At 43.7% G+C, this 26333-nt stretch overlaps 1 pseudogene across 2 annotated transcripts; it reads right to left on the bottom strand.

Annotated features, from left to right (window-relative positions):
* Positions 1-15427: 15427 nt before the first annotated feature.
* LOC143975806 (putative N-acetyltransferase camello pseudogene) lies at positions 15428-25640 on the bottom strand (annotated as a pseudogene). Of its 2 annotated transcripts, none has more exons than XR_013272421.1 (2): positions 25500-25640; positions 15428-16379 (listed from the first exon to the last, which is right to left on the bottom strand). The product of XR_013272421.1 is annotated as a putative N-acetyltransferase camello pseudogene, transcript variant X2 (transcript). The 2 variants fall into 2 exon arrangements; XR_013272420.1 differs by having other exon boundaries at positions 25413-25568.
* Between the last annotated feature and the right edge of the window lie 693 nt (positions 25641-26333).

The raw sequence follows: 26333 nt of genomic DNA, 5'->3' as shown, positions 1-26333 counted from the left end.
AAAAAAAAAAAGCAACCAGCCGCCAGACCCCCTCCCATTGTCCCTTTATATTCGGACCTGCTCAGCATAGCTCCAGGTTTTTTTAAACTCTCTCCACTTCTGCCAACTGTCTATTGTCAGGGCTTTATCATCATATCTATCCCTACATCTAACCATTTGGTAAGTTCCTTCAACCGCATCAATCCATTCCCAGATTGGTGGACTTTCTTCTTTTTGCCAATTCTTAGGGATCACTCTTTTTGCAGCATTCAAAAGGTGCGGAACTAGTGACTCTTGATATTTTTTAATTTCTCCTTTAGTACCATGGAAAAGAACGATCCACGGATCCTCCGGGATTATAATATTGGTAATTTCTTTTATATAATATAAAATCTTTTTCCAGTATGTATTAATTTTTGGACAACTCCACCACAAGTGGGTCATCGTCCCTGCCACCTTACACCCTCGCCAGCAGTCCCCTGACTTGGTTGGAATCTATGAATTTTATCTGGTGTGGCATACCATCTTGAAATACATTTATAATTCATTTCTGCAGTAAAGCTATCCGTTGCCGATCTATGAATAAGTGTGAAGATTTTTTCCCTGTGTACCTTTATCACATTGTGAGCCTAATTCCCTTTCCCATTTATGTATATAAGGAGGGCTCTCCAGCCCTTCCCCTTCGGTCAGGAGCCCATACAGCCTAGAGACCATCTTCTTTGGATTGTCGGTTACACACAGCCTCTCCAATGGAGAAAGCTCGCTTTCCTTTTTCAATGGCTGCGGTAGGCTCCCTACAAAGTGGGCTAGCTGGAGATACCTCCACTCATCTATTTTCCCTATTTCTCCTGTATCTTTTAACTCATGTAGTGACCTCATCTTCCCATTTTTTATAATGTCGTTTACCCGTACCCTCCCCTTTTTTAACCATTTCCCACTATTAATTGTTAATCCTGGTGGAAAATATTCGTTCTCTGATAACTCAATAAGTGGTGAATTATACTGACCGTTCAAATTCTTGTATACCCCATTCCAGACCTTTAGTGCGTTTAGTGTTAAAAAATTTGTATTTACATCTAGTGTCCTATATTTTAGTGGGTTCCACACTATCTTATTCAACTGTGCTTTACTGAAAGTGTTCTCTATATCTATCCACCTTTTCTCCTTATTATTCCCCCTTACCCACTCCACTACTCTTGACAACACGATAGCTTTGTAGTATTTCTGGATGTCTGGAACCGCTAATCCCCCTTTTTCCTTACTTCGCTTTAATGTAGTGAAGGGTATTCTCGGTTTCTTATTATTCCAGATGAACCCCATCATTAGGGCTTTCATCTTAGAAAAATAGTACTTTGGAACTGCCAAGGGGATCATCTGTATTTTATATAGTATTTTTGGCACAATATACAGTGGTGTGAAAAAGTGTTTGCCCCCTTCCTCATTTCCTGTTCCTTTGCATGTTTGTTACACTTAAGTGTTTCGGAACATCAAACCAATTTAAACAATAGTCAAGGACAACACAAGTAAACACAAAATGCAATTTGTAAATGAAGGTGTTTATTATTAAAGGTGAAAAAAAATCCAAACCATCATGGCCCTGTGTGAAAAAGTGATTGCCCCCTAAACCTAATAACTGGTTGGGCCACCCTTAGCAGCAACAACTGCAACCAAGCGTTTGCGATAACGTGCAATGAGGCTTTTACAGCGTCCTGGAGGAATTTTGGCCCACTCATCTTTGCAGAATTGTCCTAATTCAGTTACATTAGAGGGTTTTCGAGCATGAACGGCCTTTTTAAGGTCATACCACAACATCTCAATAGGATTCAGGTCAGGACTTTGGCTAGGCCACTCCAAAGTCTTCATTTTGTTCTTCTTCAGCCATTCGGTGGTGGACTTGCTGGTGTGTTTAGGATCATTGTCCTGCTGCAGAACCCAAGTTCGTTTCAGCTTGAGTACACGAACAGATGGTCGGACATTCTCCTTCAGGATCTCTTGGTAGACAGCAGAATTCATAGTTCCTTTTATCACGGCAAGTCTTCCAGGTCCTGAAGCAGCAAAACAGCCCCAGACCATCACACTACCACCACCATATTTTACTGTTGGTATAATGTTCTTTTTATGAAATGCAGTGTTCCTTCTACGCCAGATATACTTGGACACACACCTTCCAAAGAGTTCCACTTTTGTCTCATCGGTCCACAGAATGTTGTCCCAAAAGTCTTGGGGATCATCAAGATGTGTTGTGGAGAAATTGAGACGAGCTTTGATGTTCTTTTTGCTCAGCAGTGGTTTTCTCCTTGGAACTCTGCCATGCAGGCCATTTTTGCCCAGTCTTTTCCTGATGGTGGAGGCATGAACGCTGACCTTAACTGAGGCAAGTGAGGCCTGCAGTTCCTTGGACGTTGTTGTGGGGTCTTTTGTGACCTCTTGGATGAGTCGTCGCTGCGCTCTTGGGGTAATTTTGGGCGGCCGGCCACTCCTGGGAAGGTTCACCACTGTTCCATGTCTTCGCCATTTGTGGATAATGGCTCTCACTGTGGTTCGCTGAATTCCCAAAGCTTTGGAAATGGCTTTATAACCCTTTCCAGACTGATAGATCTCAATTACTTTCTTTCTCAATTGTTCCTGAATTTCTTTGGGTCTTGGCATGATGTGTAGCTTTTAAGGATCTTCTGGTGGATCTTACTGTGTCAAGCAGCTCCTATTTAAGTGATACCTTGATTGTGAACAGGTGTGGCAATAATCAGGCCTGGGTGTGGCTAGAGAAATTGAACTTGAGGTGTGGACAACCACAGTTATAGTATGTAACAAGGGGGGCAATCACTTTTTCACACAGGGCCATGATGGTTTGGATTTTTTTTCACCTTTAATAATAAACACCTTCATTTACAAATTGCATTTTGTGTTTACTTGTGTTGTCCTTGACTATTGTTTAAATTGGTTTGATGTTCCGAAACACTTAAGTGTGACAAACATGCAAAGGAACAGGAAATGAGGAAGGGGGCAAACACTTTTTCACACCACTGTACATCTTTAAAGTGCAGATACGTCCTAACCAGGTTAATAATCTGTTGGCTAATCTTTTACTTTCTTTCTTGATTTCCTCTAGCAGGGGGAGATAGTTTAATTTATACATTTTCTCTATGGAGGTTGCCAGTTTTATTCCAAGATAATTCAATCCCTCCCGCCAAGGGCACTCATACTTTTTTTGAAGCTCCTCTTTATCCAATTTACCCATGTTTAACCACTTTCAGACCGGACCAATTTGCTGGTCAAAGACCAGACCACTTTTTGCGATTCGGCACTGCGTCGCTTTAACTGACAATTGCGCGGTCGTGCGACGTGGCTCCCAAACAAAATTGACGTCCTTTTTTTCCCACAAATAGAGCTTTCTTTTGGTGGTATTTGATCACCCCTGCGGTTTTTATTTTTTGCGCTATAAACAAAAATAGAGCGACAATTTTGAAAAAAACGCATTATTTTTTACTTTTTGTTATAATAAATATCCCCCAAAAATATATAAAAAAAACATTTTTTTCCCTCAATTTAGGCCGATACGTATTCTTCTACATATTTTTGGTAAAAAAAATCGCAATAAGCGATTATTGATTGGTTTGCGCAAAAGTTATAGCGTTTACAAAATAGGGATAGTTTTATAGCATTTTTATTAATAATTTTTTATTATTTTTTTTTTTTTACTAGTAATGGCGGCGATCTGCGATTTTTATTGTGACTGCGACATTGTCGGGGACCCATCGGACATTTTTGACACATTTTTGGGACCATTGTCATTTATACAGTAATCACTGCTATATAAATGCAGTGATTCCTGTGTAAATGACACTGGCAGTGAAAGGGTTAACCTGTGGGTGGCAGTGTAGGGGTTAAGTGTTCCTAGGGGTGTGTTACTAACTGTGGGGGGGTTGGGCTTTCATTTAGTGTACACTGATCTCTGCTCCAATCACATGGAGCAGAGATCAGCGTCACTAGTTGCTAGGCAGAATGAGAAAATGTTGTTTATACAGCATTTCCTCCATTCCGCCGCTCCGTGAGACGATCGCGGGGATGCCCGCGGCGATCGAGTCCGCGGGTCCCGCGACCGGACTCACGGAGGTCCCGACCAGCGCGGGAGCGCGCCGCCAGCGGCGCGCTCCCGATGGCACGGCGGCAACGAATATTGGACGTACATGTACGCCAATATGCCTGCCCGTGCCATGCTGTCGACGTACATCGTCGTGCGCTGGTCGGGAAGTGGTTAAATTCAAAATTTCTGATTTTGCTGGATTGAGTTTAAAGTTCGAGAGTTGACCATATTGATCTATAACTTCCATTAATTTAGGCAAAGAAACACCGGGGTTGCTGATGTAAAATAAAATATCATCTGCAAACGCAGCCAATTTATGTTCTTCCTTTCCTATTTTGAAGCCTCTAATCTGTGGATCCTTACGGATGGTGGCTAGCAGTGGTTCCAGGGACAGCACAAACAGAATGGGCGACAAGGGGCATCCCTGCCTCGTTCCGTTTTTCAACTCGAAGGGGGCGGATAACATACCATTAACCCTAACCCTGGCGGTCGGGTAGCTATATAATGTCCTGATCCTCTTAATCATTGTGGGGCCAACTCCCATCATTTCCAACGTCTGGAGCATAAAACCCCAGCCCACCCTGTCGAAAGCCTTCTGGGCATCAATCGACCAGAGTAGGCTGGGGCCCCACCCCCCGTTTTTCTGGGAGAGAAGGAGCACCGTTCTCACCCCATTGTCCTTTCCTTCACGCCCTGGTATAAAGCCCACCTGGTCTGGGTGTATTAATGTGCCCAATAGGCCCTTCATTCTTCCCGCCAACACCTTAGCAAAAAGCTTTGTATCAGAGTTGAGCAATGAGATAGGCCTGTAATTAGGGCAGCTTGTCTCATCCTTCCCCTCCTTCCGAATGATGGTTATGGTAGCAGATCCTGCCTCCTTACTCAACTCATAATCCATACCCAACCCATTCAAATAGCTACATAGGTGCGGAGTTAATATTTCTTTATATTTTTTATAGTAGTATACCGTAAACCCGTCCGGACCTGGGCTTTTCCCCGAAGCTGACTCCATAAGTGCCCTATTCAATTCCTCCTCTGTTATGGGTCTGTCTAAATCCTCCCTGTCTGTTTCCGTAATTTTGTTTAACTGGGCCTTTTCCCAGAACTCTTTTCTTTGTGTTTCCTTATCTTCCCCCCCTAGCCCCTCAGATTGCCCTACTGAGTATACTTTCTCATAATAATTTTTGAATGTTTCCGCTATCTCAGTTGATCTAAAGACCAGTTCTCCCTTTCCTGATTGAATCTTTTCTATATAATTCCTTGTTTTTTCTTTTTGAAGCTTTCTTGCCAGGTATTTGGTGGGTTTATTCCCCCCGTAATATCTGTCCCTGGTTCTCTGGCTGAGGGTTTTTTGGGTTTCTTGTTCCATTAAGTTTTTCAATTCGCCCCTCTTCGCTATTAGTTTTTGGAGGGTCCCCCTGTCTTGATTCCCACTCTGTTTGTGCTGTTTTCCTATTATGTATATTTCCTCCCTTAGGGCCGGTTCACACAGCGAGGCGCGGCGAGGCGTCTCCGACTTGCCTCGCCGCGACCTGCGGGGACCTCAGCGGCGACTTGCAGAGGACTTCTGTATAGAAGTCAATGCAAGTCGCCCCCGAAGTCGCCCCGAAGTAGTACAGGAACCTTTTTTCTGAGTCGGAGCGACTCGAGTCGCTCCTCTCAGAACGGTTCCATTGTACAGAACGGGGGCGACTTGCGGGAGCGAGGCGAGGCGAGCCGTGTCGCCTCGCATCGCCTCGCTGTGTGAACCGGCCCTTATAGTTCTTATTTTGACTGCTCTCTCTTTTTTCTTCCTGGCCCCCTGAGATATCAGGATCCCCCTAATGTAAACTTTGTGGGCCTCCCATAGATTTTGCCTCGATACCTCCTCCGTATTATTTATAGCGAAGTACTGTTTTAGTTCTTTCTCAATCTCTTTTCCTACCTCCTCATCCTGAAGTAGACCCTCATTCAGACGCCAAGAAAAAGGTGACCTTTCCTCTCCCCTTATTACCATTTTCATTCCCACCGGCGCATGGTCGGAAATAGTAATTATCTCGATCCTAGTCTCTTCAATCTGTTCTAACATTCTGTGTTCAACATATATATAATCGATCCGGGAGTACGTCCCGTGCACAGGGGAGTAGAACGTATAATCTCTTTCTTTTTGGTGTTGTGCACGCCACGCGTCAACTAACTGGGATGTATGTAATTTTTGTTTAATTCTTTTAAGTTGAATCCTACTAGTCCCCTGTACACAGGACGTACTATCCAGTCTCGGTTCCATGCCGAGATTTAGGTCCCCCATCAAAATCACCGTGCCTTTCTTAAAGTCCCTCAATTTGCCCAGGAAGTTAACCAAATATTTTGCAGGATCTCGGTTTGGAGCGTATACATTAGCTAAGGTACACTCCATTTCTCCCAGTTTCCCCTTTAATACTAAGTACCTTCCCTCCGGATCGACTAATCTGTCCTCCAACCTGAACTGCACCTTCCTTGCAAACCCTATGGCCACTCCTCTACTCTTGTTTGTTATAGCATCGCCATAATACCAAACTGGGAAATCTTTGGAGTATAGTTTAGTGTTCGCTTCATGAGCAAAGTGGGTTTCCTGTAAGCTAATTACATCTGCTTTATAATATTTAAGCTCTTTTAAGATCTTGTGCCTCTTACTTGGGGTATTCAACCCTTTGACATTATATGTTATAAAATTTATGACCGACATCTATTATCCCCTTTTTAGTCCTGTCCCTTCCTTTTTTTCCTCCCTCTACATCTACATCTCCTTCCTCTCCCCTCCCCCGCATAGGCTATTCCCCCCTCCCCCCATCCCGTCACCTCCTCCCCCCCACCCTCCCCCATCCCCGGCCCACAATCGGCCTTTAACTCGCTGATGGCTCTATCGTACTTTACCATCATTGAGTCTCCTCTCCAGGGTAAACCCACACGCGTGCTCCGTCCCCCCTCCCTGCCCCCAATAATTGGGGGGGCAGGGAGGGGGGACAGGAACCCCCCTACAAACCCGCTCTCCTACCCATCACCCCCCCCCCACCTCCCCGCCCCCCCTCTCCCCCCATCCCGGGAGATCTGGGACCCGCAAGTCCAATTTTTTACAAAAGTCCTCTAGTTCCTCCGGGAATCTCAATCTCGCCACGACACCGTCCCCAGAACCCAATAAACATGCGGGGAAACCCCAGTTATATTTAATATTTTTCTTCTTCATTTCTTCCAGCAGTGGTTTTAATAATCTTCTCCTGGTCAGCGTCTCGGGGGCCAAGTCCGTGAATATTTGTAGTTCTGTATCCATATATAACGGGGTCATCCCTCTCCTCAACTTCGCCCCAATATCTCCTTTATCCTTATAGAACCTAAATCTCACGATAATATCCCGGGGTCTACTCGCACCATTATTTCTCCATTGACTGATCCGATGTACCCTCTCAATTGCTGGGAATTCCTCCTTATCTTTCTCCAGAAAAGGACTAAATATTATTTTCATGATTTTATTTAGGTCTTCCCCTCTAGATTCTGGTACTGATCGAATTCTCATATTTTTCCGTCTGTTACGGTTTTCTTGGTCTTCTAATCTATATAATAGTCCCTTCTGATTTTGCTGGGAAAGTTTAACCATTTCTCTCAGCTTTGAGACCTCCTGGGCCAAATTCTCTACTCTCTCCTCCGTCACCTCAATCCTTGTTAACAAATGTCCCAAGTCGGCCCGCAGCAGGTTAATATCTGCTTTTATAGACTTTTCCATTCTTGTAAACATTTCCATCAGGTCCCCTTTTGTTGGTATTTGGTCCTCCGTTCTTCCTTCCCCTAATTTACTTATTTCTATATCACTGTCTTTTCCTAATTCTTCCAAGGATTGGTCTGGGGTGTCCCCTTGTTTATTTTCCCGTTCCTTTCTCCTACCGGTCTTGGGGTGTTGTTGTCTGGATTCTTCCTGGTCTCTAGGACTCGAACCCTGTGTCAAGAATTGTCTTATTGAGCTCTCGTTCCCTCTGTCTTTGGGGGTTTTCAAGGGACCTCCCTTTTTACTTGTGGATTTGCTCATTATGATTTCCTTTCCTTTTCTTATTCGCTTCCCCAGTTTCTTCTACAAATGGGTGTCTATCCCCTTCTTAGGGCTATTCATATTTTTGGTGGGGTGCTATCAGGGTTTTCCAGTTTCCCTTCTAATCCCCTATTACCGGGCCGCCGGATCTGTCTGCCTGCCAGGTAGCCCCCTTGAACCTCCACCTTCTATACTTCGTGGGCTTCTAGATATTTAGACATTTGTTCCCTGGTTCCTTTATTACCAGTCCGTACACAGTTCTTTTTTTATGTATTGGCTCATATGGAGAGACCTAATTTTAGTAAGCCCGTCCGTTTCTTTGGGGGGAAGGTTGCCACTTATCGATACCACCATTTAATTTGATGATGTAGCACAGTGTTCCTCCCAATTCTTATCTCTTACATGCTTCCCATACCTTTACACCCCAAGGGAAAGAAAAAAAAAACACTCGGATAGACAAAATAAATAAATAAATAAAAAAGGATTTAAGACAGATCCAGTGCTTCTCCTTTAAGAGGACTACTCCTCTCGCTTTCATTTATAGGTTTAAAGAGATGTCAGGCGAGGCCATTTGTTCAGGCATATCAGGGAGGTCTTACCAGTCTTCTAAGTTTAGGCAATAGTCCCAATCTTTCAGCCAGCGGATCTTTTTAAGACCCTTTTAATATGTTCTCATACCTTGTAAGATCACCCTTCAGTCCGGGAGGGAGGCTTGTCATATCCAAATCTACTTCCCCCTCCAGTCTCCCATCCCCACGCTGAAGATCATTCCCCAGCGTACTCAGCATACAGGCTGGCCGGTAGACATAGAGAGGGGGGAGGGGGGGGAAGGCAGGGAGGGGGGGGGGCACACGAGCCAGCAGTCGTCTCACCACTCCAGCAGACCTCCGATCGTTTCCTTCCCTTAGGGCGCGAGATCAGCCCCCGCGTCTCTTCCGACGGTCTGGCAGTGGCTGCGCCGCTCTGTCCGTATCACGCTCGGAGCCTCTCACGCTCCAAGGCCGACGAACCCTCGTGTTCCCTCACACTCGGGCTTCCTGGCACGCATGTCCGCTCCTCCCCCCTGGTCAGAGGTTACAGCGTCAGCTCGTCATGACGCTCATTTTCGATCCCTTTCTAACTGGTTCAGCATGTGACTTGCGTTTTAAGTAGATAATACATACGGTCCAAAAACGTTTTGATTTCCTGATCTGATCTATTGCCATTAGTTAGGCATGATTCCCGTATCTGGGTCATGAAACCTGTCCATGCAGAGCCCAGGACGTCCATCCTTGCACGATGCCCGAGCGCCACCCCAAACCACAATGGACCGCAATTCTTTTTTTTTTAACCAGAGTAAAGTTTATTGAGCATATAAGAAAAAAAAGATGACATAACAATACTCAAACAAAAAGTAGGCGCAACAGGCGCCGCACACCATGAAAAGGGATACAGTCCATGTCCGAAATGACGGGTAAAGAAACACAGCGTAAACAAGAATCATGAATACGGGTAATACATGTATACACACAATAGAGCGCCCAGACAGAGTTGGTAGAGAAGATTGTTGCCACCCCCTATGTACATCATCTACCCCGTGCAGCTATGGGGAGTATCCAACCACACATCCCATATTTTATGGAACTTGGTAGGGCACCCTCGGTTGGAATAAATAAGTCTTTTGTAGGGTATAGTCTGGTTAACAGCTCTCTTCCACTGCTGGAACGTCGGGGGGTCTGGTCTGAGCCACAGTCGAGCTATCTGCATCCTGGCCGCGAAGAGAGTCTCTTGTAAGAGTATCCTAAGGTATTTACTTTCGTCCTGAAGGGGGAGGAGGCCGAGAATACACTGGCGTGGGCAAAGTGTGAGGGGGGACCCCATATGGTCATGCAGGAATTGGATTATCTGAGCCCAGTACCTCTGAATGGGGGGACAAGTCCAGATGAGATGATAAAACGTGCTGGCTGGGTCGCCGCAGCGGGGGCATGCAGGGTCAAGTCCGGGTTTGTACTTAGCTAACCGTCCCGGGGTGACATAGGAACGATGGAGTATATACAGGTGAGTCAGCCTATCCGACAACCTGGGGGAGACCTCCGTCGACACCGACAGCATCTCACCCCAGTGCTCGTCCTCTATCGGTCCAACGTCAGCCTCAATGGACCGCAATTCTATTGTCAAAAATAAACAATAATTGAAAAACAAAATATGATATGTTTCAAACCATAAAGAACAACATAAAACAGAACAGAAAAAAAGAGGAGTCCGATCCCTATACGTGCTAAGATAGGGAGGTTAAAAGAAGCTCAAGGGGCTTGATCGTAGTTAGAGCATCAGACCACGGGAACGGAGAGCCGTAGCCCTTGCAATACCCGTAGCGTGTATTATCCACCTAAATATTATGTAATGGGTGGCCTCACAAGAAAACCCATTAGCGCCAACACAGGAGCCTCCAAACACAGGATCTCCAAGTCCGCAAATGGCAGAGGGGCTGCTGCACCAGACCCCAATTGGCACACAACTAAGAGGGGGGGGGGCCACCAAACAGGCAAACGAAAAACTGTTCACTTTATCAAAGGAGCTGTCTGATCGGTTTACCGGGAAATTGTCTTTCTCCCAGCAGTTTGCCAACACCCTTGTGCACTTTTTTGACCAGGTGCCTGAGGACCAGAAATTTGAGCTTAAAAATGTCAGTGATGCAAGGTATGAAATCACTTCTCGTCAGTCCTCAAACCAGTTCTCAGACTGAAATATTCCACCGCAGCCAAATCTGACAGCCACTTGTGTAATGAAATGGGTGGCCTCACAAGAAAGTTTAAAAGTAACAAAGTATTACTGTGCACCCTCATCCCAATTGTATATAAACTGAATATGTCGAGATCTCTGGTCTCCAATCAGAGATATCGGAAGGGTGTGAGCAAGGGGACTATTACGGTACACATAGATTTGTTGTATCAAAGTAAAAAGAAAGGTCAAATATTACATAAAAATAGTACAATTTATTAGAATAAAAATATTACAAATTCGAGTTATCACAATTTCATAGGTGGAAGGTGAGGTATTTTGACTAGTTTCGCTTCTCAGCTTCTTCAGGAATTACCTTCATCTAAAAATACATCAATTTACTCATAGATGTGATCTCTGATCTCTATATATTTTTATATCTATATATCTATCTATCTATCTAAAATGCCTCAAAAAAAAAAAAAAAGTAGTCAAATTGTGGGGAACGTATGCAATTGAATTTACCCTAAGGCCGCGTACACACGCGCGGACTGTTCGCCCAACTTTGTCCGTCCAACAGTTTCAGCAAACAGTCCGCTCAAAATTAGCATGGACGGACATGCCCACACACGACGAACAAACAGTTTGCTGAAACCGTGCGCGATGACGTGAACGGCACGTACGACGGGACGAAAAATACGACGTCCTATACACTGCATTATAGCTATCGGCGTGAAAATTCTTTCTGAGCATGCGCGCAACTTTGTTTGACGAACAAGCCTACACACGGGCGGGCTGTTCGCTGAAACAAGGTTTCAGCGGACAGTTTTTCGGAAATTCCGAAAAACCTTGTCCGTCCAACTGTCCGCTGAAACTGTCCGCTGAAAGCCCACACACGAGCGGACTGTCCGCCCAAACACTGTTCAGCGGACAAAGTTGGGCGAACAGTCCGCCCGTGTGTACGCGGCCTTAGAATGGGTTTGCACACTTGTCCCCCACAATTTGTCAATTTTTGTCTGAGATCACTTGGACACATTTTATATTGTTGTAAACATTTGGATACATATCTCAGTTTGGGCAATCTTCACATCCATGTACTGTTGGAAGTAGAAGGCACGCCAAAAGTTGATTCAATCTTGTGGATATCGATTTAATCTAATGTTCCTCTTTGTTTGAACCCTCATGAAGCAGCTCCAGGTCTTCCCTAGATAGTCATATTTAGGTCCCGATATTATTCAACAACCAAAAAAATGCAAACATGTAAGGATAACATTAAATTTATCACATACACTATGTTGTCAAAAGTATTGGGGCGCCTGCCTTTACACACACCTGAAATTGAATGGCATCCCAGTACACACGATCGGACTTTCCAACGGAAAATGTGCGATCGGATCGTGTTGTCGGAAAATCCGTGTGCGGGCTCCATCTGACTTTATCTGTAGGAATTTCCGACACACAAAAGTTTGAGAGCTGGAGCTAAAAATTTTCGAGAAAAAACAAAATCCGATCGTTTTAAATTCCCATCGTGTGTAGCCGATTCCGATGGACAAAGTGCCACACATGCTCAGAATAAATTATGAGATGAAAGCTATTGGCTACTGGCCTCTTTATAGTCCCGTTGTATACGTGTTCTACATCACCGCGTTCAGAACGATCGGATTTTCCGACAACTTTGTGCGACCGCGTGTATGCTAGACAAAAATCCGTCGGATTTTGTCGTCGGAAAGTCCAACCGTGTGTACAGGGCATTAGTCCGTAGGGTTCAATATTGAGTTGGCCCGCCCTCCTCTATAACAGCTTCAACTCTTCTGGGAAAGGTCGTCCACAAGGTTTAGGAGATGTGTCTATGGGAATGTTTGACCATTCTTCCAGAAGAGCGTTTGTGAGGTCAGGCACTGATGTTGGACAAGAAGGCCTGGCTCGCAGTCTCCGCTCTAATTCATCCCAAAGGTGTCCTATCAGGTTGAGGTTGGGACTCTGTGCAGGCCAGTCAAGTTCCTCCACCCCAAACTCGCTCTTCCCTGTCTTTCTGGACCTTGCTTTGTGCGCTGGTGGGCAGTCATGTTGGAACAGGAAGGGACTGTCCCCAAACTGTTCCCACAAAGTTGTTAGCGTGAAATTGTCCAAAACGCACATTTTTTTATTATTTTTTTGCTAAACAAAAAAAAAAAAAAAAAAACACCTGACAAGTTTGAAAATAAATAAAAAAAAAAATCTTAGTTTTTGTTATAACATTTTGCAAATAGGTAATTTCTCTTCTTCACTGATGGGACGCTGGTGAGGCGGCACTGATCACTGATTGTTATATATATATATATACACATATATACACACACACATGGGGTTCACCCTGGGACTTTGAGGTGAACATGGTTAGCCCAAAAACATACCAAGATACTAAAAAAGTAGATTACCGTATATACTCGAGTATAGGCCGACCCGAATATAAGCCGAGGCCCCCAATTTACCCCCAAAAAAACTGGCAAACTTATTGACTCGTGTATAAGCCGAGGGTGAGACATGCCTGTCCATCCCTGTGTGTGTGTCCGTCCATCCCTGTGTGTCCGTCCATCCCTGTGTGTCCGTCCATCCATCCCTGTGTGTGTGTGTGTGTGTCCATCCATCCATCCATCCCTGTGTGTGTGTGTCTCCATCCATCCATCCATCCATCCCTGTGTGTGTGTGTCTCCATCCATCCATCCATCCATCCCTGTGTGTGTGTGTCTCCATCCATCCATCCATCCCTGTGTGTGTGTGTCTCCATCCATCCATCCATCCATCCCTGTGTGTGTGTGTCTCCATCCATCCATCCATCCATCCCTGTGTGTGTGTGTGTCTCCATCCATCCATCCATCCGTGTGTGTGTGTCTCCATCCGTGTGTGTGTGTGTGTGTGTGTGTGTGTGTGTGTGTGTGTGTGTGTGTCCAGCCTACCTGTGTCCCGAGCCTTTGTCCCGAGCCTCCGTCCCGTGTCGTGCCTTGCCTTCGTCCCGTCCCGTCCCGTCCCGTGCCGTGCCTTGCCTTGCCTCCGTCCCGTGCCCTCTTCGTCGGCGGCCATTGTAAAATTCAAAAGCCGCGCCTCCTCCTTCGCCTGTGATAGGCGGAACACTGAATTTCCCAGCAGCCTGTGTTCCGCCTATCACGGACGTCGTATCATCCTCGTCCGTAGTACGAGGATGAGCGGATGCCCGTGATAGGCGGAACACAGGCTGCTGGGAAATTCAGTGTTCCGCCTATCACAGGCGAAGGCGGAGCCGGAGGCGCGGCTTTTGAATCATAGAATGGCCGCTGTCTGTCTGCTCGACACGCTGATCGAGCGGGCAGACAGCGATGACTCGAGTATAAGCCGAGGGGGGCACTTTCAGCCTCAAAAAAGAGGCTGAAAATCTCGGCTTATACTCGAGTATATACGGTAATTTTATTATGGTTTGTTGTACATATAAAACACAATATCAATAAATGCAGGCCGATAAAATATGCATACAATGTGAACGTGGGTCAGTCCACATACATGGTAAACATTATATACCAATATACAAACATCAGAGAAATGTGCAAAACAGATCAGTAGTACCCAACGACGTTTCAGGGCACTATCGGTGTGAACGATGTCCTGACAGCCTTGCCGGTTAAGGGCTCTCCTTTCCTCCAACAGACACAGCATTGGGAGGAAAGGAATGCTGATAACTGGCAGGTTTGTTTTACATGTGATCAGCTGTGATTGGACACAACTGATCACATGGTAAAGGGCTGCTGTGACTTGCCCTTTACCCCGATCTATGATCAGCTGTGTCCGAAGGTCAGTCACAGAGCGTGTCCGTTGCATGAGGGGGTCTATTGGCACCAGCCTAAAAATGGCCGACCATGCTGTAGCCATCATTGGGCTATAGCACGTCAACAAGTGGTTAAAAAACATAGGGTTCAAGTATATAACCATATGATATTGTATTTTGTGAAAGACTAATTTCCTCAGGATCCCACACATTTTATTTATATATATATATATATATATATATATATATATATATATATATATATGTATGTGTGTATATATATATATATATATATATATATATATATATATATATATATATATATATATATATATATATATATATATATATATATATATATATATATATATATATATGTATGTGTGTATATATATATATATATATATATATATATATATATATATATGTTAAAATATATATAATATATAAAAATCTCAACCCCTCCCCCCCCAAAAAAAATGTATATTGTATGTATGTATGTGTGTATATATATATATATACACACACACACACACATTAATATATATATATATATATATATATACAATATAAATTTGTTTTTTGGGGGGGAGGGTTGAGAATATATATATATATATATAAGTGTGTGTATATATATATATATATATATATATATATATATATATATATATATATATATACACACACACAATATAAAAAAATTTTTTGGGGGGTTGAGATATATTATATATATATATATATATATATATATATATATATTTATTAAAAAAAATATTTATAAAAAAAAAATATATATATATATATATATATGTGTGTGTATGTATATATATAAAAAAAAAACAAAAAATAAATCTGCATATAGTATCCACTTTTAATATTATGGATAATCGGCACTACATCTGTTGCTGTATTTTGAAGATTTTTAGACATTTTTAAGCCAGATAATTTTCATAAATTATATAAATACAATTATTTAATGTGAATGATCTCTTGTGATGCCCTATAACTTGGTACATGGGAGTGTTTTCTGGCGGCGGTACTCTTGTGAAGAGTCCTCTGAGTTGCATTGCGCACACTAAGCAGACGTTTGCAAAGGTTTGACATTCACTAGTACTCTTTTTCCAAGTATTTTTATGTTGAAATATCATATTTATAGAACAGAAATTTAAAATCGACATATTTAGCCAGTGGGTGTTTCAGAAACGTTGAATGCTGCCATATAAAACCCATGCCCTTGTATAATCCATGCGCTGCCTGATGGCCCAATGTTGTCTCCAAGACCACCGCACTGCAACCACGCTGCCGAGCAAAATCAATAACCGTCCTGCATAGCGCTTTGGCGATTCCTCTTCCTCGGTGGCTCTCAGCGACAGACATCCTTCTCAGTTCAATATGGTTCTCCCCTCCTGGGTGAGCTGATGGAATGGCTACCACCATCCCAACAACTTTTCCTAAGGACTCGGCCACCCAGAAGCAGTAGCCATCCCTTTGCATGTAGAATTTCTGGATGTCCAGCATGTCATTGGAGAGGGAATGTCGAACATAGTGATCGTAGAGGTCTCTAGTGCCAAACCACATGGCAGTGAAGACCAGGAGGAGAACTATGACGGACATGGTCAGCGATCCAGTGATGAAGAACGTAACAAGGAAAACGGCCAGCAAAAATATCCGGATGTGTGTCAGAGAGAGTCCATGTTTGAAGGCCACTCGAGTATGTTCCAACGTTCCCTCCGCAAACAGCTCCCTCACTGTATGGTAGTCACAGTCCTTGTACAGCCGAATGGTGTAGTCCGACATGTTTTGTTCTGTAGACCATAAAAAATACATATTCAGCACTGTTTCAGACATTTCATTTCACAATGATCTGTGGTATGTATCGGAAATTTGACAAATTATCCTCAAGGATAAAAAAAGATTTCCTAATCCCAAAAGTCGACGGTCCTGGAAGGCCATACATCAAAGTTTGGTCAGCAGGGACCTACGGACTTTGATTAAGGTATGGGCTGGTTGTACACAAGTCGATCTATTGTTCGACTTGGGTACAACCAGCCTGCCCATACCTTAATCGAAACGCATATAAATGGATTCATACCTGGATCAGCACTGCCGGTTATAGCCAGCGGCACTGATCAAGAGACTTGTACACCAGTGGATCCATTGATTGACTTGTATACAAGCAGCCTGTTGGAAAATATTGCCTCGATCAGCGCCACTGGCTATAGCCTGCAAGGCTGATCAGTGTGTTCCTGACAGCTGGGAAAGTCTCCCCCCTATCATAATACAATACTTCAGTAGAAGGGGATTTCTCCATCAAACCTCGAATGTATGGATGGTGACGCCAAGTCATTTTCTTTTGTTCAGCCTGCTGGCTAAATGGGGGGGGGGGGGCGGGGGGGAAGTCATCTATGGCCAGCCTAATGCCCCATACACACGGTCCGGAAATTCAGATGGAAAAAGTCCGATCGGATTATGTTGTCGGAAAATCCGCTCGTCTGTGGGCTCTATCGGACTTTTTCCGTCGGAATTTCCGACGGAAAAAGTTTGAGAGCTGGATCTAAAATTTTCCGACCACAAAATCCGATCGGACTTTTTCCGATCGTTTGTAGAGAATTCCGACGCACAAAGTGCCACGCATGCCCTGAAAAAAATTGGAGACGAAAGCTACTGGCTACTGACGTAGTCTCGTTGTACGTTTTTGTATGTCACCTCGTTCCGAACGATCGGATTTTCCGACAACTTTGTGTTTATGCAGGACTAGTTTCGGCCAAAATCCGTCTGAAAAAATCTGACGGATTCTGTGGTCGGAATGTCTGACCGTGTGTATGGGGCATTACAGTTCGATGTAATGGATTGCTTACTTGACCACTGGGCACTTAAACCCCTTTCCTAACCAGACCAATTTTCAGCTTTCAGCGCTCTCACACTTTGAATGACAATTACTCAGTCATGGAACACTGTACCCAAATGAAATTTTTGTCCTTTTTTTTCACACAAATAGAGCTTTCTTTTGGTGGTATTTAATCACTGCTTGTTTTTTTTTTTTTTTTTTTTTTGCGCTATTAATCAAAAAAGACAGAAAAATCTGTAAAAAAAATAAAAATAAAATTCTTTGTTTCTTTTAAAATGTATTGCAATACTGCCGATTATTTGCACTGGACAGCACTGTGGGCACTACAAATCCAGCCCACAGCGCTACGGCCATCTCTCCGCCTCTCCCCTCTTAACTGTACCGATCGGTACAGAGAGGGGGGAGGAACCGGCCTCATGACGTCATTTGACGGAGCAATCACGTGGTAAATGGCCGCTATCAGCGGCCGTTATCCATGATGGGTTAGGTCCTTCGGACCCGGCGGGCACGGATTTTCCCGGGTGTGCACCCCAGGGGGGGGCGCGTGGGAGCAAGATTCTGGGAGGACGTTCACCCAGAATAAGACGACCGCGCTGTAGCCGTCTTTCGGCTATGAACCAGTTGGCATGTTGGTTAAATATGCAACTTTGATATACTGGAATGCAGAAATAACCTCAGAACACCTGAGAATCTTCTTCATATGGGGAAAAGGGGAGGGATTCTAGCTCAATAATGGCAGATGACTTCCATTAGGACCAGATCCGGTTCTGTCAGGTACCTTGAGGTACATTATAAAATACTGGATTTGTGGTTGGCACGTACATGTTATATCAATGCTTAATGTATTTGAGATGTCTCTGGAACGTAGACAGATACTGTTCAAAAGGCTTTGACATCTGCCCAATTTATCATTCATCTTATCATTCAATAGTCCAATGCAGGAACCTCATTGAGAATGAATTCTGCCACAGGACTGTTAAATGGTTGAGGAAAAAAAGAAAGGTCCTTGAAGACAAAGGACTTTAGTGTTACGAGTCAAATTTTTAGGACTTGAGGGGTTTACTGTAAATTTTAATTATGTCTTTGTTACCTCATGGAGGGACACTCTTCAATTACTGTGTAGAATCCCAATTGGAAAGCTGACATATTATCCTTGGACTAGGTTTACAGGTATGGATTCATCCATCCACAATGAACACCCTGGATGGAGGAATCTCCTCTGCCAGCTATTGTGTTCAGATATACAAAAGAAGAGGATGGCCACACACCACAATGAGATGAATGCTTTTCAAGTTTCTTTATTGTCACCCTGCCAGACAAATATCAGGAGGAATATGGAAACAATAGCCATCAGGATACCTTAACAGTGAGTGCATCTGACTTAATGCAGCTGATGGTGCCCTCAGAGTGCCTGGGCCCTGCTCTGGGGGTGGCGGGGGGAGCTGTCAGTGCCGCGAGCCCCGTCACCCCTGCTGACCTGTATACTCTGATCTGTGTCAGGCTGAGCTGTATACCCTGCTCTGTGTCAGGCTGACCTGTATACCCTGCTCTGTGTCAGGCTGACCTGTATACCCTGCTCTGTGTCAGGCTGAGCTGTATACCCTGCTCTGTGTCAGGCTGAGCTGTATACCCTGCTCTGTGTCAGGCTGAGCTGTATACCCTGCTCTGTGTCAGGCTGAGCTGTATACCCTGCTCTGTGTCAGGCTGACCTGTATACCCTGCTCTGTGTCAGGCTGAGCTGTATACCCTGCTCTGTGTCAGGCTGAGCTGTATACCCTGCTCTGTGTCAGGCTGAGCTGTATACCCTGCTCTGTGTCAGGCTGAGCTGTATACCCTGCTCTGTGTCAGGCTGAGCTGTATACCCTGCTCTGTGTCAGGCTGAGCTGTATACCCTGCTCTGTGTCAGGCTGACCTGTATACCCTGCTCTGTGTCAGGCTGACCTGTATACCCTGCTCTGTGTCAGGCTGAGCTGTATACCCTGCTCTGTGTCAGGCTGAGCTGTATACCCTGCTCTGTGTCAGGCTGAGCTGTATACCCTGCTCTGTGTCAGGCTGAGCTGTATACCCTGCTCTGTGTCAGGCTGAGCTGTATACCCTGCTCTGTGTCAGGCTGAGCTGTATACCCTGCTCTGTGTCAGGCTGAGCTGTATACCCTGCTCTGTGTCAGGCTGAGCTGTATACCCTGCTCTGTGTCAGGCTGAGCTGTATACCCTGCTCTGTGTCAGGCTGAGCTGTATACCCTGCTCTGTGTCAGGCTGAGCTGTATACCCTGCTCTGTGTCAGGCTGAGCTGTATACCCTGCTCTGTGTCAGGCTGACCTGTATACCCTGCTCTGTGTCAGGCTGACCTGTATACCCTGCTCTGTGTCAGGCTGACCTGTATCCCTTGCTCTGTGAGGCTGAGCTGTATCCCTTGCTCTGTGTCAGGCTGAGCTGTATCCCTTGCTCTGTGAGGCTGAGCTGTATACCCTGTCCTGTGATACTGGAGCTGTATACCCTGTCCTGTGATACTGGAGCTGTATACTCCTGACACTATGGGTGGAAGCAAGTGGAATACAAGGGACAGAGTGGGTGGATTGTATAAGGGGTGGGGCTTATGAGAAGTGGGATGGGTCAAAAGGAAGGGCGGGGTCTTTCGCCCCATCCTAAAACGTCACCAGCTGCAACTGATCCTGACCAGTTAAAATACATGTTGGTACTTGTGACTTTCATCACCAAAAATATGGTACTAACAGGATTTCAACTTACCAAGTGGGTAAGGAGGCTACGAGTCAAGTGAAGACTGTAGTCCCCCCAATCGGGGGGAGGGATTAAATTTCCAGCCTTAGGACAAGCAGCATTTTTTTGGCACTGCAAAAACAGACTTATAGCCCCCCTACCAAGTATGCTGAGATTTTTAGTGCCCAACACACACAAATGTTGTCCTCCTACAAAGGTATGCTGGAATTTGTAGTCCCCAACAAAGGCAGGCTTGAATTTATAATTCCACGCTGAGTGGACTACAAGCTGAGTCTTGTAGTCCACTCAACAAGGCATGATGAGGTTAGTAGTCCCACCCCCATAACATGTAGTTGCCTACCAGTCAGGGTGGTTTTGATTTAAATCAAGTCAATTTAAATCACTAGTAAAAAGGCTTGATTTAAATCATATTTTTTAAAGAGCAAATGTCATCTCTGTCCCGCAGCGGCCTCTGAACCGCTGTCGACTCACCGACAGTCCCATTCACTTTAATGGGATGCTGGTGATGCGGCAGTGACATAACAAGATGAGGGACGTGGCGGCAGCAGGTGAGTGAATGCCGCTAACAGGCGCTGCCGTGATATATCTGAAATGACAGGTGCTCTTTAACCACTTACGGACTGCCCACCGTCATTATACGTCGGTACTTTGAAGAGGAATATCGTTGTTTTGGCAGCAGCTAGCGACCATAACCCCGGTATCCTCTTCAGCTTACCTGAGCCGTCGGTAGCGGTGGAGGCGATCAGATCCTCTCCCTAGCCTGACATGGAGACGAGTGAGGGGAAGATGTCCCCCACCCCTCTACATATTGATGCGGGGCGGTAGCAACGTCAAAACATCACTTCCGCCCATAGCCCTTATCTTTCAGCCTCATTCAGCCATCCATCCTTAATCAGCAATACTCATCTATTCTCAGCCACCCATCCATACATACTCAGCCATCCCATCCATCCCCAGCAATACTCAGCCATCCCCTTTCATGCTCATCCATGCTCATAGGGTGGGACCACCGCCTGCAGGACTTTCCTGCCGAACTCTTGTTCCAATGCTTATAGCCAGTCCAATCTATATTGGCGGGTAAAGGTGGAAAAACTCGTCCACGTGGCCGTTTTACAGATCCAACCCAGAGAAGCCCCTGCTCGTTCTGCCCAGGACGTTGCTACTGCCTGTGTTGAATGGGCCACTACCCCTGCGGGAGGATCTACCCCTGAAGCTCTATAGGCTTCACCGATGGCCATCTCCCTATAGAGTTCTTAGAAGCACCGTACCCTTTACATGGTCCTGAGAACAATTAGATTTTCTGAATTCTGAATTCCAGGCTGTGGAAAGACCTCTCCCTAGAGCTGGATGATGGTGTAGGGCAAAAGGTTGGAAGAATTATTTCCTGTGCCCTATGAAATGCTGTTGGAACCTTTGGCAGAAAACCTGGGTCCGTTTTTAGCACTTCCCGGTCTGGAAATATATAACAGAAAGGTTAGACTATAGACAGGGCTTGCAGTTTGCTCGCCCTCCTAGCTGATGTAACTGCCACTAAAAGAACTAGTTTAAGTGACCAAAATTTGATTGTTTCTTCCTCCGGAAGTTCAAAGGTTTTTTTTTTTAATCAAACCCTGGAATACCAATGATTGGTCCCATTTCAGAAAAGAAAAAAATAACTTAGAAAGGTACTGGCCTAGCTCTGGCCAATGCCTTAAAAAATATTATAATAAGCGGCTCCTGAGATAGCGGTCTCTCAAGGAATACCGAATAAGCGGCCACTTGGACCTTCAGGGTACTAGCTGCCAACCCCATCTCCATTCCCTCATGGAGAAATTCTAAAACCAAAATAATTTCCTGTCGTGAAAAAATCTTAATTGCGCTCCAGAAATTGAAATGTTTCCAAAACGTTTTAAAATAAATTGCTCTGGTGACCTTTTTTGGGCTACCTAATAGGGCTGAGACTAGTTTGTCTGACAAGCCTTTTCTTTTTAGGATCTGCTCCTCAGTAACCAGCCTATCAGTCTGAGGTTCTCGATATTGGGGTGTTGAAGGGGCCCCTGAGTTAGGAGGTCTCTCCACCGTGGAAGAACCCAGTGAGGTTCCACCGCCATCCTCTGCATAGTTGAAAACCAGGCCCTCCTTGGGCCAAAAAGAAGCCACTAGAATCATACTCGTGGTCACTCTTTACAGCTCACATCACATCACTGGAGAACACATCACTGGAGTTTCTGGCAGAAAACCGACGGTCTTCCCGACCGAGTTTCGTCCGAACGGACTTGCCCACACACGATCACACCAAAGTCCGTGAACGTGATGACGTGAGACAGGACTAGAAAAAGGAAGTTCAATAGCCAGTAGCCAACAGCTGCCCTTGCGTCGTCTTTGGTCCGTCGGAGCAGCACACAGACGAACCGTTTTTCCGTTTCCGTTTTTGTCAGACGGATTTAAAACATGTTCTATTTCTAGGTCCGTCAGAATGTTTTTTAAGAAAAAAAAATGTCAGATGAAGCCACACACACACGATTGGAATAGCCAAGGTGGAATCATTCCGTTGGCTATTCCGATCGTCTAAACCAGAGATATGCAATTAGTGGACCTCCAGCTGTTGCAGAACTACAAATCCCATGAGGCATTGCAAGACTGACAGCCACAAGCATGAGACCCAGAGGCAGAGGCATGATGGGACTTGTAGTTTTGCAACAGCTGGAGGTCCGCTAATTGCATATCCCTGGTCTAAACCTTTTCTGATGGAAAGTGCGGCCGTGTGTACGCGGCATTACATTAATCCAGTCTGGAGGAGACAAAGGCATGAACCAGCTTTTCGGCATCTGGGACGGAGAGAATGGGACAGAGTTTAGAGATATTATGGGGAGGTCTTTTTGACCCCCAGATCTCATATTTAAGAGGCCCTGTCATGCTTTTTTTTTTTTTTTCTATTACAAGGGATGTTTAAGAAAAAAAAAAAAAAAGGTAATTTTTATTCCTATAAGGAATAAAAGTGACCTGATTTTTATTTTTATTTTTTTTGTAAAGAACAATGTAAAAATTAAAAATAAAAGGTAAAATTAAAAAAAAAAAAAATTGTTCTTATTTAACGCGCCTCTTCCCGCCGAGCTCCCGTGCAGAAGCGAACGCATAAGTGAGTGGCGCTCACATATGAAAACGGTGGTCAAACCACACATGTGAGGTATCGCCGCGATCGGTAGAGCGAGAGCAATAATTCTAGCCCTAGACCTCCTCTGTAACTGAAAACATGCAACCTCTGGAATTTTTTTGAACACAGCCTATGGAGACTTTTAAGGGTAAAGGTTTGCCGCCATTCCACGAGTGGGTGCAATTTTAAAGAGTGACATGTTGGGTATCAATTTACTCGTCGTAACATTATCTTTCACTATATATATATATATATATATATATATATATATATATATATATATATATATATATATATATATATATATATATATATATATATATATATATATATAAAAAAATGGGCAAACTTTACTGTTGTCCTATATTTTTTTTTTTTTATTATTCAAAAAAGTGTTTTTTTCTTCCAAAAAAAGTGCGCTTGTAAAATGTGGTGTGACAGAACATATTGCAACAACCATTGTTTTATTCTCTAGGGTGTTAGAAACCACACACATTATACATTTATTTTATTTTTTATTGAAACATACTAGAGAATAAAACAGCGGTGGTTGCAATACTTTATGTCGCACCGTATTTGCGCAGTGGTCTTACAAGCGCACTTTTTTTTGGGGAAAAAAAATAAAAATACACTTTTTTTTAAATTAACCACTTAAGGACCGAGCCCCTTTCTGAGATTTGTTGTTTACAAGTTAAAAACTGTTTTTTGTTTTGTTATTTTTGCTAGAAAACTACTTAGAAACCAAACATTATAATTTTTTGGCAAAAATATAAATAAAAATAAAATTGTTTTTAACTTGTAAACAACAAATCTCAGAAAGGGGCTCGGTCCTTAAGTGGTTAATAAAAAAAAGTGTATTTTTATTTTTTTTCCCCCAAAAAAAGTGCGCTTGTAAGACCACTGCGCAAATACGGTGTGACAAAGTATTGTAGCAACCATATTTTTTTTTATTCTCTAGAGCAGGGATATGCAATTAGTGGACCTCCAGCTGTTGCAGGACTACAAGTCCCATGAGGCATAGCAAGACTCTGACAGCCACAAGCATGAGACCCAGAGGCATGATGGGACTTGTAGTTTTGCAACGGCTGGAGGTTCTGATAATGGCATATCCCTGCTCTAGGGTGTTAGAACCCCCAAACATTATATGTATAATTTTTTTTATTATTTATAATAATAATAATTAAAAAAAATATATATATATATTTATTATTATTTATAATAATAAAAAATATATATTTTTTATTATTATTATAAATATCAATTATATATATATATATATATATATATATATATATATATATATATATATATATATATAAAATTTTATTTTTTTAAGTAATTTTATAGCAAAAAAAAAAAATGCTTTTAACTTGTAAACACCAACTCTCAGAGGCTCGGTCCTGAAGTGGTTAAAAATCAAACACTTTTTTTTTTTTTTTTTTCCTTTAAAAAAAAAAAAAAAAAAAAAAAATCATCAATTTTTATTTTTATTTTTTATCCACCCTGCTACCAGTATAGGGTAGGATTGGTGGCTCCACTCCCAGGACACGCAGGGATCTCTAGCACTGCACACAATCAGGGACCTGTAGTTGTCACGCTGAGATCTGAAGCTCTAGCCCCCGGGCCATGCAGGGATTCCCAGCACTGCACAAGCTGAGACTTGTAGTCCTCTTGCCCAGGCATGCTGAGCTTTGTAGTTCCATGCCTCCGAGACATGCAGGGATTCCTAGCACTGCACAAGCTGAGACTTCTTCTTGCCGAGGCATGCTGAGCTTTGTAGTTCAATGCCTCTGAGACATGGAGGCATTTTTAACACTGCACAAAATGAGCCTTGTAATCCTACCACCACAGCATGCTGGGGGTTGTAGTCCCACCCCAATCCTCAAAACATGGAGGGATTTCAAACACCGCAAAAGCTACAGACGCCAAGGCATGCTGGGATTTGTAGTTCTTCACCCTCCCCTCTAGGGGCATGCTGGGTGTTTTAGTTCCTTTCTTACCCCCCTGCTGAAGCTTTAGAAGCTCCATACAAGTTGATGAGACCCTCCTCTAGCTCTGGTGACCCCCTCCCCCCATATATCCGTCTTGTTCAGAGTTTGATCACTACAATATATATTACCATTCGCTGTATAAATGGGTCTTCCCAGACATCTATACCCTGTATGGAGGACATTCCATTCTAGATACTAAATCAGCCGCGTTCTACCTGATAGGCGACACCTTTTCCACGTCCTCTGCAGCTCCCGATCACCCCCACCAGTCTATATACTGGAGTGTCATGTGACCTCGCCGCAGCCTATAGAGGGAGCCGGAGCAAGGAGCGTTACATTGTATCTCATTCCGAGTATTAACCCCTCTGGTGCCGCGGCCCGGCTCACGTCGGCCCAGCATGTCTATGGCTCTTCTCAGATTGCTGAGTCATTGTAGACGGCGATCCATCAACTCCATCGCATTCTCAAATCTTTAAAGGCAAATTTCACCTTTTCGAAAAAAAAAAAAAAAAAATTTGCATTTTTATTAACCACTTAAGGCCCGAGCCTCTTTTTGAGATTTGATGTTTACAAGTTAAAAACAGTTTTTTTTTTTTATTTTGTTATTTTTGCTAGAAGACCAAACATACATTTTTTTTTTCCTAAGTAGTTTTCTAGCAAGTTAAAAGTTTTTTTTTTTGTTTGTTTTTTTTTTTGCTAGAAAATTACTTAGAACCCCCAAACATACTTTTTTTTTTTTTCTCTAACACCCTAGAGAATAAAATGGAGGTCGTTGCAATACTTTCTGTCGCACCGTATTTGCGCAGCGGTCTTACAAACGCATTTTTTTGGGGGGAAAAAAATACCGTTTTGTTTTTTTTATAAAAAAAAAATAAAACGGTAAAGTTAGCCCATTTATTTATTTTTGTTTATATTGTGAAAAGATGATGTTACGTCGATACCCAACACGTCACGCTTCAAAATTGCGCCCCGCTTGTGGAATGGAGACAAATTTTTACCCTTAAAAATCTCCATAGGCGACGTTTAAAAAAGAGGAGGTCTAGGGCTAG

The sequence above is a fragment of the Lithobates pipiens genome, unplaced genomic scaffold (genome assembly GCF_037356315.1).
Source record: "Lithobates pipiens isolate NorthernLeopardFrog02 unplaced genomic scaffold, aLitPip1_a1.2 Scaffold_13, whole genome shotgun sequence".
In the NCBI taxonomy this organism is placed as follows: Eukaryota; Metazoa; Chordata; class Amphibia; order Anura; family Ranidae; genus Lithobates; species Lithobates pipiens.
Note: the sequence above shows the minus strand (reverse complement) of the source record. Positions and strands in the feature narration are given on the sequence as shown.